This window comes from Leptodactylus fuscus, chromosome 10 (genome assembly GCF_031893055.1).
Source record: "Leptodactylus fuscus isolate aLepFus1 chromosome 10, aLepFus1.hap2, whole genome shotgun sequence".
Lineage (NCBI taxonomy): Eukaryota > Metazoa > Chordata > Amphibia > Anura > Leptodactylidae > Leptodactylus > Leptodactylus fuscus.
The window spans coordinates 42,629,480-42,641,952 of record NC_134274.1 but is presented as its reverse complement, the minus strand read 5'-3'; the positions used below and the strand labels follow the sequence as shown (position 1 = coordinate 42,641,952).

The window sequence follows — 12,473 nt, the reverse complement described above, 5'->3', positions numbered from 1 at the left end:
TGGACAGCCCGCTTCAAATCACCCCACAGATGTTCAATGATATTCAGGTCTGGGGACTGGGATGGCCATTCCAGAACATTGTAATTGTTCCTCTGCATGAATGCCTGAGGATTTGGAGCGGTGTTTTGGATCATTGTCTTGCTGAAATATCCATCCCCGGCGTAACGTCAACTTCGTCACTGATTCTTGAACATTATTCTCAAGAATCTGCTGATACTGAGTGGAATCCATGCGACCCTCAACTTTAACAAGATTCCCGGTGCCGGCATTGGCCACACAGCCCCAAAGCATGATGGAACCTCCACCAAATTTTACAGTGGGTAGCATGTGTTTTTCTTGGAATGCTGTTTCTTTTTGGACGCCATGCATAACGCCTTTTTTTATAACCAAACAACTCAATCTTTGTTTCCAAAATGAAGCTGCCTTGTCCAAAGGTGCTTTTTCATACCTCAGGCAACTCTATTTGTGGCGTACGTGCAGAAACGGCTTCTTTCTCATCACTCTCCCATACAGCTTCTATTTGTGCAAAGTGCGCTGTATAGTTGACCGATGCACAGTGACACCATCTGCAGCAAGATGATGCTGCAGCTCTTTGGAGGTGGTCTGTGGATTGTCCTTGACTGTTCTCACCATTCTTCTTCTCTGCCTTTCTGATATTTTTCTTGGCCTGCCACTTCTGGGCTTAACAAGAACTGTCCCTGTGGTCTTCCATTTCCTTACTATGTTCCTCACAGTGGAAACTGACAGGTTAAATCTCTGAGACAACTTTTTGTATCCTTCCCCTGAACAACTATGTTGAACAATCTTTGTTTTCAGATCATTTGAGAGTTGTTTTGAGTAGCCCATGATGCCACTCTTCAGAGGAGATTCAAATAGGAGATCAACTTGCAATTGGCCACCTTAAATACCTTTTCTTATGATTGGATACATCTGGCTATGAAGTTCAAAGCTCACTGAGGTTACAAAACCAATTTTGTGCTTCAGTAAGTCAGTAAAAAGTAGTTAGGGGAATTCAAATCAATAAAATGATAAGGGTGCCCATACTATTGCACCGGTCAAATTTTGGTTTAATGCATATTGCACATTTTCTGTTAGTACAATAAACCTCATGTCAATCCTGAAATATTACTGTGTCCATCAGTTATTAGATATATCAAACTGAAATGGCTGTTGCAAACACCAAAATATTTAGAACAAAAAATGATTAAGATTAATAGGGGTGCCCAAACTTTTTCATAGGACTGTATAGCTCATTTCAACTAAACTAGAAGTTTTTCCAAAAGGAAGAACATCCCATCTCTATACAGCCATATTGGGGGTTTTGATCCTTGTCAATGCAAAATAGGGTACTAGTTGGCTGAATGAGAGGGCTTAAGCTTTTCTGTAAAGGAATGTGTCACCAGAAAATAACATTTTTCCTAGTCAAGTTTTAATGTAAACTCATTTTTAAAGAATTTTTTCCATGCTACATATTATGCAGAGACTTTCTGCTTTACAGAAGCCACCTCACTTCCCTCACGTCTTCTGGGCATCCTGACCTTGTGACACCCAGGGCTCTCTCTTGGTCCTTTACCAGCCACCTAGGTAAGTCATGCACCCTAAGGTCACTGATGAGGTGTGTGATTGGGACTCAATGGTCACATGGAACACCCCAATCTCATGACGCTTACGTAGCATCAGGACATCACCCAGGAGGCCAGAAGATTACCCAGAAGGAGCATCAGATGCTGCAAGGATGCCTAGAAGAGGCCCTAGGCCTTCATCTACTATACTTATTTGACTTACCTAAAACAAATCTTTGGGCAGAACTGTCTGAACTCAAAATGAAATGAATCTTCAGAGTCTTGCCAATCTCTAGTCCTGCCCCTACATAGAAGCGGTTGCAACAGGTATCTAGGTGGGTCATTGGGGGACTCGTTGATCCAGGGTTTTTAGGCTGACTGCCAGATTGGAGTCGGGGAGGAATTTTTTCCCCTGAAATGGGGCAATTGACATGAGCCTCATGGGGTTATTTTTGCCTTCCCCTGGATCAACACTGTAAGGACTGTAGGGTTATAGGTTGGACTTGATGGACTGATGTCTTCATCCAACCTCATCTACTATCTAACTATGTAACTGTGTTAAGGGCTTGCAAAAACTGTACAGTAGTTTTCTTCTGTTGCCACATGTACCTGAACCTAATTCTGTTGTATATCCCATAATAAAATTATTTTGCTGCTTGTGTTTGCAGAGACTGTGAAAAAACCTCTAATAGAATTGGGTTTAGCAGTCTATTTTCTGGAATCCCCTTAGATTTGGGATTAGAAGCTCCTCACCTGAGACAGTAGGTCTCGCTATTTACTAGTATTTTATGGTTCCCTGCGGTGTTGTAGTAATGTCTGACTTTACAACGTTTGGGGATGTTGAGTTGAGGGATTTTATTTAATCTGATGTAAGAGATTTCTAGAGCCCTTTCTTTGGTCTCTGCCTTGCGTCCAGATATTGTCAGTCTCCGTACAGATGGCCGAGGACAGATCTGTTCATTCTCTCGCTCTCTAATCCTATTTTATGTTTATTCCTCTTTTTCACCTTGAGGGCTCAGCTGCAGGCAGCGGCCCAGCTCTGTAATAAAAGCCAGGACACCGCTTAAGCGAGGATTTTTTTGGTCTTTCTTTTGCAGCATAACAATCCAGTGATGCTGTTTTTGCTAAATAAACACAGCTGACCCTTCTATCATTGTGTCGAGGCTGCAACATAAGCACTGTCAATAGATCACTGTAAAAGCCTGTATGTCACCAGCAAAACAGGACAGGATCACATCATTGGCCTGATGCACCTGGCCAGGCAGGCAATGACAAACTTATATATATATCATAATATATATATGTATGGAAAAAATTGTTGTTCCCCCTCGTTTAATGAAAGAGAAACCGACAATGGTCACAGAAATAACTTGTATCTGACAAAAGTAATAATACATAAAAAATTGTATGAAAATGAACAAATGAAAGTCAGACTTTGCTTTTCGCTTCAACAGCATTAAAAAAAAACAAAAAAAAAAAAAACAACAACTCATGAAACAGGCCTGGACAGAAATGATGGTTCGCTTAACTTAATATTTTGTTGCACAACCTTTTGAGGCAATCGCTGCGATCAGACGATTCCTGTAACTGTCAATGAGACTTCTGCCCCTCTCAGCAGCGATTTTGGCCCCCTCCTCATGAACAAACTGCTCCAGTTGTCTCTGGTTTGAAGGGTAACTTATCCAGACGGCATGTTTCAGCTCCTTTCAAAGATGCGCGATAGGATTTAGGTCAGGTGTCATAGAAGCTTAATGTTTTCCTCTTGGCCATTCCTGGATGTTTTTAGCTGTGTTTTGGGCCATTATCCTGTTGCAAGACCCATAACCTGTGACTGAGACCAAGCTTTCTGGCACTGGCAGCACATTTCTCTCTAGAATCCCTTGATAGTCTTGAGATTTCATTGGACCCTGCACAGATTCAAGACACCTTGTGCCATAAGCAGCAAAGCAGTCCCAGAACATAACAGAGCCTCCTCCATGTTTCACAGTTGGGACAGTGTTCTTTTCAAGATAGGCTTCATTTTTCCATCTGAGAACATAGGGCTGATGTGCCTTGCCAGAAAGTTCAATTTTTGTCTCATCTGTTCATAGGACATTCTCCCAGAAGCTTTGTGGCTTGTCAACATGTAGTTTTGCAAATTACTTTTGTCAGATTCAAGTTATTTCTGTGACCATTGTGGGTGTTTCTTTCATTAAATGAAGGGTACCAACAATTTTGTCCACGTCTTTATATCATATTATTATTAGAGATGAGCGAACAGTGTTCTATCGAACACATGTTCGATCGGATATCAGGGTGTTCGCCATGTTCGAATCGAATCGAACACCACGTGGTAAAGTGCGCCAAAATTCGATTCCCCTCCCACCTTCCCTGGCGCCTTTTTTGCACCAATAACAGCGCAGGGGAGGTGGGACAGGAACTACGACACTGGGGGCATTGAAAAAAATTGGAAAAAGTCATTGGCTGCCGAAATCAGGTGACCTCCATTTTAGACGAATAGTGGATTTCAAATCCGGGTCATATGAGAATGTGAACTTTGTGACTATGAGACAGGGATAGCTGTACAGGCAGGGATAGCTAGGGATAACCTTTATTTAGGGGGGAATGTTATTAAAAATAACTTTTTGGGGCTCTATCGGGTGTGTAATTGTGATTTTTGTGAGATAAACTTTTTCCCATAGGGATGCATTGGCCAGCGCTGATTGGCCGAATTCCGTACTCTGGCCAATCAGTGCTGGCCAATGCATTCTATTAGCTTGATGAAGCAGAGTGTGCACAAGGGTTCAAGCGCACCCTCGGCTCTGATGTAGCAGAGCTGAGGCTGCACAAGGGTTCAAGCGCACCCTCGGCTCTGATGTAGGAGAGCCGAGGGTGCACTTGAACCCTTGTGCACCCTCGGCTCTGCTACATCAGAGCCGAGGGTGCGCTTGAACCCTTGTGCACACTCTGCTTCATCAAGCTAATAGAATGCATTGGCCAGCGCTGATTGGCCAATGTATTCTATTAGCCTGATGAAGTAGAGCTGAATGTGTGTGCTAAGCACACACATTCAGCTCTACTTCATCGGGCTAATAGAATGCATTGGCCAGCGCTGATTGGCCAGAGTACGGAACTCGACCAATCAGCGCTGGCTCTGCTGGAGGAGGCGGAGTCTAAGATCGCTCCACACCAGTCTCCATTCAGGTCCGACCTTAGACTCCGCCTCCTCCGGCAGAGCCAGCGCTGATTGGCCGAATTCCGTACTCTGGCCAATCAGCACTGGCTAATGCATTGTATTGGCTTGATGAAGCAGTGCTGAATGTGTGTGCTTAGCACACACATTCAGCTCTACTTCATCGGGCTAATAGAATGCATTGGCCAGCGCTGATTGGCCGAATTCCGTACTCTGGCCAATCAGCACTGGCTAATGCATTGTATTGGCTTGATGAAGCAGTGCTGAATGTGTGTGCTTAGCACACACATTCAGCTCTACTTCATCGGGCTAATAGAATGCATTGGCCAATCAGCGCTGGCCAATGCATTCTATTAGCGTGAACTGAGTTTGCACAGGGGTTCTAGTGCACCCTCGGCTCTGCTACATCAGATTGCTACATCTGATGTAGCAGTGCCGAGTGTGCATCAGATGTGTAGTTGAGCAAAACTGACTCAGCACTGCTAAGTCTGCATTCGCATAGGAATGCATTGGCCAGCCTTCGGCCAATCAGCGCTGGCTCTGCCGGAGGAGGCGGAGTCTAAGGTCGGACCTGAATGGAGACTGGTGTGGAGCGATCTTAGACTCCGCCTCCTCCAGCAGAGCCAGCGCTGATTGGCCGAATTCCGTACTCTGGCCAATCAGCACTGGCTAATGCATTGTATTGGCTTGATGAAGCAGTGCTGAATGTGTGTGCTTAGCACACACATTCAGCTCTACTTCATCGGGCTAATAGAATGCATTGGCCAGCGCTGATTGGCCGAATTCCGTACTCTGGCCAATCAGCACTGGCTAATGCATTGTATTGGCGTGATGAAGCAGTGCTGAATGTGTGTGCTTAGCACACACATTCAGCTCTACTTCATCGGGCTAATAGAATGCATTGGCCAATCAGCGCTGGCCAATGCATTCTATTAGCGTGAACTGAGTTTGCACAGGGGTTCTAGTGCACCCTCGGCTCTGCTACATCAGATTGCTACATCTGATGTAGCAGTGCCGAGTGTGCATCAGATGTGTAGTTGAGCAAAACTGACTCAGCACTGCTAAGTCTGCATTCGCATAGGAATGCATTGGCCAGCCTTCGGCCAATCAGCGCTGGCTCTGCCGGAGGAGGCGGAGTCTAAGGTCGGACCTGAATGGAGACTGGTGTGGAGCGATCTTAGACTCCGCCTCCTCCAGCAAAGCCAGCGCTGATTGGCCGAATTCCGTACTCTGGCCAATCAGCACTGGCTAATGCATTGTATTGGCTTGATGAAGCAGTGCTGAATGTGTGTGCTTAGCACACACATTCAGCTCTACTTCATCGGGCTAATAGAATGCATTGGCCAGCGCTGATTGGCCGAATTCCGTACTCTGGCCAATCAGCACTGGCTAATGCATTGTATTGGCTTGATGAAGCAGTGCTGAATGTGTGTGCTTAGCACACACATTCAGCTCTACTTCATCGGGCTAATAGAATGCATTGGCCAATCAGCGCTGGCCAATGCATTCTATTAGCGTGAACTGAGTTTGCACAGGGGTTCTAGTGCACCCTCGGCTCTGCTACATCAGATTGCTACATCTGATGTAGCAGTGCCGAGTGTGCATCAGATGTGTAGTTGAGCAAAACTGACTCAGCACTGCTAAGTCTGCATTCGCATAGGAATGCATTGGCCAGCCTTCGGCCAATCAGCGCTGGCTCTGCCGGAGGAGGCGGAGTCTAAGGTCGGACCTGAATGGAGACTGGTGTGGAGCTATCTTAGACTCCGCCTCCTCCAGCAGAGCCAGCGCTGATTGGTCGAGTTCCGTACTCTGGCCAATCAGCACTGGCCAATGCATTTCTATGGGGAAAAGTTAGCTTGCGAAAATCGCAAACTGACAGGGATTTCCATGAAATAAAGTGACTTTTATGCCCCCAGACATGCTTCCCCTGCTGTCCCAGTGTCATTCCAGGGTGTTGGTATCATTTCCTGGGGTGTCATAGTGGACTTGGTGACCCTCCAGACACGAATTTGGGTTTCCCCCTTAACGAGTTTATGTTCCCCATAGACTATAATGGGGTTCGAAACCCATTCGAACACTCGAACAGTGTGCGGCTGTTCGAATCGAATTTCGAACCTCGAACATTTTAGTGTTCGCTCATCTCTAATTATTATTATTATAATATATATATATATATATATATATATATGTAAAATCATATCATCATAATATGTATATACAGACAAATAACTATATATATATTGTTTTGGCATGCATGCACAAGATGTATCACAGTATATGTTAGTACAGAGTTGATCTTTTTAGATTCTAAACAGTACGAAACATTTTCTTTTGTACTGTGGCTAAAAATAGAATTGTGGAAAGGGTAACTCCATTAGCGCACATATAATATCGGAATATTTGGCCATTAATCCTACACGGCCTATCAAGAAATCAAGATCTGAGGGCTCAAATGAAAACATGAAGAGACATTTTCAAACACTTTGATACTCTAAAATGTCCCCGGACTTTGACACTATATGGAATGTTCAGAAAAAAAAAAAATAAAAAAAATAAAAAAAATAAATAAAATAAAATATCTGGTATATATCTGGTACACAAGTAATGTTCATGGTGGTTAAGAATAGTGCAGATGTTAACAGAAATGATTTGGGGCAGGAATTAATATCTATAATTTCTATATTCTAATTTATTTTTATTTACTAAAGAATATATCAATTCAGGAATCTATATATTTTTAGAAAAATCTATGTAATCATTCATTTACATTGCATTACATTTATACAGTGTATATAATTGCTGTCCTCATGATTCATGGAACTATACAAACCATTTACCAACAAACTCCACTTCTATACAGATATGGAGCCCCATCACACTATGTATCATGGACAGGAAATTCCGCTCAGCATATCGGTGGCCATAGAGGTGACCCTCTTCAGGCTATGAATAGTTGTGTGTCAAGAGGGAGCAAGAAGGATCATTGATGTATTACTTATGTTTGCTTTTGCACAGCATCTTGAGCATTTCTTTAATAAAAACAATGGGCTTTACTTGTAGAAGACTGAGCAATGAGCACCGTAGTCAGGGCCGGCTCCAGGTTTTCATGGGCCCTTGGGCAACAGAGCCTCAGTGGGCCCCCTTGTGGAGGAGGTGGGAGTTGGGACACTGCGCGCCGCTGCGGACGGATGAAGCGAGTGGCTCTGTCGCCCAAGGGCCCATGAAAACCTGGAGCCGTCCCTGAAACCATGTCATTAATTCCTAATGAAATGACTGGCATGTAATATGGGAGCGAGCCAGAAAGATGGTAGTTACAACACTATTTCCTCGACAACAGTTTCTTGCTACTTTAACCATCAGGCTTTACTTCAGACTCATGCCGATGGCTCGTTGTTATAGCGGCACGTTTTCCTGAGTATTGGGACTATTGTTAACACTCTGTGTGGTTGGAGACATGATGCGTATGTATTTTTGCTACAACCTGCTTTATTAACATCTCCATTCAGTCTTTTCCAGCTTGTAATTGTCTTGTAGAGGGATCTGCTCAGGATTGAGCAAAACAAGATCCAGAATTTTGAATCATGGTTTTGGAAGGGAAAAAGTAAAACTTAGAAAAATAAACTACAAGACCATATGCAGAACATCTTGTGTGAATCCTTCTCCTGTCATCTGCTTTCTTACCCCAAAAAACCCAAACTAATAATACTATTGGGCTCATTTGCTGACGTATTGCTTCCAAAATAGATACAAAATTGCGTGCTGATATAATGAATTATTCTATAATATATCTTTAATCAGGATTGGACTTGCTTTTATGGTTAGAGAACTCCAGATCCCCTTAGTCCTATCAAACAGCCATAGATTAAAGGTGTACGCTATCTTTTCAGTTCAGTACCATGTAGCACATTTTAACTTAAGCTATCAGGATAAGGTATCATGTGTACAGTATATGGCTATTGATTCTAAATATGACCATTATATGACTTATATTCAGAAAGCATAATCAGTTTACCCCCTGCAGGATCTATCTCAGTTGTCCCTCAGTTCAGTTTTGGAATGGCTAGCTGCTCTGAGATCACCTAGATACCTATGATACACGGCACAAATAGTGACAAATTCTGAGCTATTTTCTCTATCTACTGTACTTACACTGTAAAGCAGCAGCAGCAGCAGCATGGAGGACATTATACAGCAGTACTGAGCAGTATAGCTGTAAATCCTGCACTTGAGTGAGATAAAACAGTTACTAGAAGCAGCAGCATCTCCGTGTCTGCACCTTCTGCAGCTGCTCTGTTTCCTCCCCTCTCCACAGTATATTGCTCTATATGAAGTCTATATTTACAGTATCATTAGATTCTGTTTGTAGAATTATAGCCATTGATAAATGAGCCTATCTATCTTTGTATTTGTCTCCAATGAAAAGTTAAAAACAGGCTCCAGACAAATGAGTGTATTCACATACACTACAAAGCAGCAGCAGCAGCATGGAGGACATTATACAGCAGTACTGAGCAGTATAGCTGTAAATCCTGCACTTGAGTGAGATAAAGCAGTTACTAGAATCAGCATCATCTCTGTGTCTGCACCTTCTAAGCTGCTGTTCCCCCCCCCCTCCACAGTATATTGCTCTATATGAAGTCTATATTTAAAGTATCATTAGATCCTGTTTGTAGAAATATAGCCATTGATAAATGAGTATATCTATCTATCTATCTATCTATCTATCTATCTATCTATCTATCTATCTATCTTTGTATTTGTCTCCAAAGAAAAGTTACAAACAGGCTCCAGACAAATGAGTGTATTCACATACACTACAAAGCAGCAGCAGCATGGAAGACATTATACAGCAGTACTGAGCAGTATAGCTGTAAATCCTGCACTTGAGTGAGATAAAGCAGTTACTAGAAGCAGCAACATCTCTATGTCTGCACCTTCTGCAGCTGCTCTCAGTATATTGCTCTATATGAAGCCTATATTTACAGTATCATTAGATCTTGTTTGTAGAATTATGGCCATTGATAAATGAGCCTATCTATCTATCTATCTATCTATCTATCTATCTATCTATCTATCTATCTATCTATCTATTATCTATCTCTATCTATCCATCTATCTATCTATCTATCTATCTATCTATCTATCTATCTATCTATCTATCTCCTATCTATCTATCTATCTATCTATCTATCTATCTATCTATCTATCTCTAGTATCTATCTATCTATCTATCTATCTATCTATCTATCTATCTATCTATCTATCTATCTATCTTTGTATTTGTCTCTAATGAAAAGTTAAAAACATGTTCCAGACAGATGAGTGTATTCACATACATTAACATATAGCTCGACAGTCAACAATGAGTCTTTCATTAAAGCACATCCGAGCGCTAATTCATTAGTCATGTTAAATCTGTTCTCCCCCATGGGAATTGACTGTAATGAGATGTACACTATGGTTATAAGGAAAGTAAACACTTCAATTAGTGCTTTTTCAGCGTGCAGCAGTAGTAGAGCTTAGGGAGCAATAAATAGGCATATAGCAGGCAATATTTACCCTGTGGGAGTAATCCGCACAGTGACCCTGTAACGAGAAAAAGTAGGGCACATCCTTGTTAGGTCATTAATTATGTATCATGACACTTCCCAACGCTGCCAGGCTTATGTATACGGCTTGTAAGGGTTAAAATTTGCAGGCACTATCAATATCATGGTAAATATGTGGCAAGTCACAAGATCCTTCTTATGGGTCCCATTTATTATCACCAGGGAAATAATCCTTTCATTCCCCGCAGTTTCTATTATGGCCATCCCAGAGAATAGATGACCACGTTATACATAGTATGCAGCAGATTGTAACTTAACACTGATAACATATGACATAGTTTGTTATATCTGTAAATGGATAAGAAATTAGCCACTAAAAGAATACTAAACCTAGAACTGAGCGATAGAAGATGTCAGATTGTAGGATTTTCTGCATGATCCTAATCTTGTAGAAATCCTGCAGAGAATACAGAAGAGGCTGAACAATCCTTTTATCCTCCTACAAATAGGGGCAGGGATTCTAAAGCCAGTTGTCTTACAGCTGAGTACAAGGATGCTACAGCCATGAGTATGAGGAGAAGTAAAGGGGAAATAACCGAGATCTTGGAACACAGAAATACAATTATTTAGGGAATTTCCTGTGTTCCTTAAAAGGTATATATTAGTATTCTGCCAGCTATAGTACTGTGACACCTGCAACACATTTACAATGCACAGTCAGCAGTATGACATAATACCGTACAATCAACGCCTTTGTACAGCACAATGTACAGTGTATATAATCTGTATTATTGATTTGCTGTTAGTCATAGACCAAGCAAAGACAGGGCACTGAAATATCAGAGGAACTAGCAGTATACATCCGACATTACAGAACTACAGCTGGTACTGCATTCACTTTCAGGGTAAGTTCACACGGAGTAAAGTACTGCGTGATGTGGCATGTATACGCCGTGTAAGATTTTGTGGACCGTATACGCTTCCATTGATTTCAATGGGAGGCGGGATCGTATAGTGCTGTACATTTTATAGTGACTGTGCTAAATAATGCAGCTCAGCTCAATTCAATTGAATGGGACTGAGCTGCACACTGGCCTGTGGTGAATGGATGTGACTGGCCTGTGTAGTGGGTGTGCTGCCTATCAGATTGTTGCTACTGCCACTTCATTCAGCTGATCTGTGGGGGTTCTGATGTTAGACCCTATCTATATAAAGTATAGGGATATATTCATGGCCCATTCCAAGGAGAGCTCAATATGTAAATCTCAGAGAACACTCTTAATGGGACTTAGCTGCAGTACCAGACAAATATTGTGAACAAGAGTGGCGCTGTTTCTCTGGAAAAAGAAAAGACCATGCTTCTAATCTCATTCAAGGAGTCATAAAGGGTTCTCTGCAACGCGACAAGGTGGCCCCGGGGAGAAGTTGGAGAAATTCTAGTTCTACAGTAACAATTCTTCATTGTAGATTACAATGTATATTTTGTGTAAAATCTACAAAAAATAGAACATAATAATATCATTATAATGAATATGATCCCTAGCCTTCCGCACACTATGACTGCAGATATAGTGGCACGCTGGATGGAAAATTCATCGCTTTCTTGAGTTGGGTTCTCACAACTTGGAAGATGGAAAAATAATAAATATGTCTGAGTTTTTCTAACCTGCGGCAGCCCCTGGGAATCTCATCTGTATATCCTTATTTCAGCCAGGAAGGATATGTCTGAATGGTTGTGTGCACTACCTCAGTTTACTTTCACCTTTTTGGTCAAAGAGCATTGGGTTTATCCTCTCTCAATTGTCAGATCGCCCCACACCCAAAATGTTCTTGAGAAAAACAGGATCGGTTAAAGAAAACACTGTCAGGGATGAGAAGTCTGTTCATACAGTTATATGTAAGACATAGCGCCTTAATGTGAATTTCCACCAGTGATCCCCACTGTACACGTTCCTGTTGACTATTCTGCGCCCATTCATTCCTTACAACTTTAGAGAGGTCGGAGCTCGTTTTTTTCTAATACAAAATGTGACTTCACTCCATAAACATCTAATGAAAATATTTTGGCCTCCTTCAGCCACAACTGGGAACTTTCTGTATACATTGTTACTATATTTTAAGGAGTCCTATTAGAATCCCATTTTTAACTAATACCACGTAGGAATAGCCTTAAGAAAGGCTATTCTTCCC

The 12,473-nt window shown here is 42.0% G+C and overlaps 1 protein-coding gene across 1 annotated transcript in view; it reads right to left on the bottom strand.

Annotated features, from left to right (window-relative positions):
* The window catches only part of LOC142182996 (uncharacterized), an 83,822-nt gene extending 73,506 nt beyond the window's left edge, over positions 1-10,316 (bottom strand). Inside the window, exon 1 of the mRNA XM_075257845.1 lies at positions 10,294-10,316. The gene's annotated coding sequence lies outside the window, so the exon portion shown is untranslated. The remainder of the gene's footprint in view (positions 1-10,293) is intronic.
* Between the last annotated feature and the right edge of the window lie 2,157 nt (positions 10,317-12,473).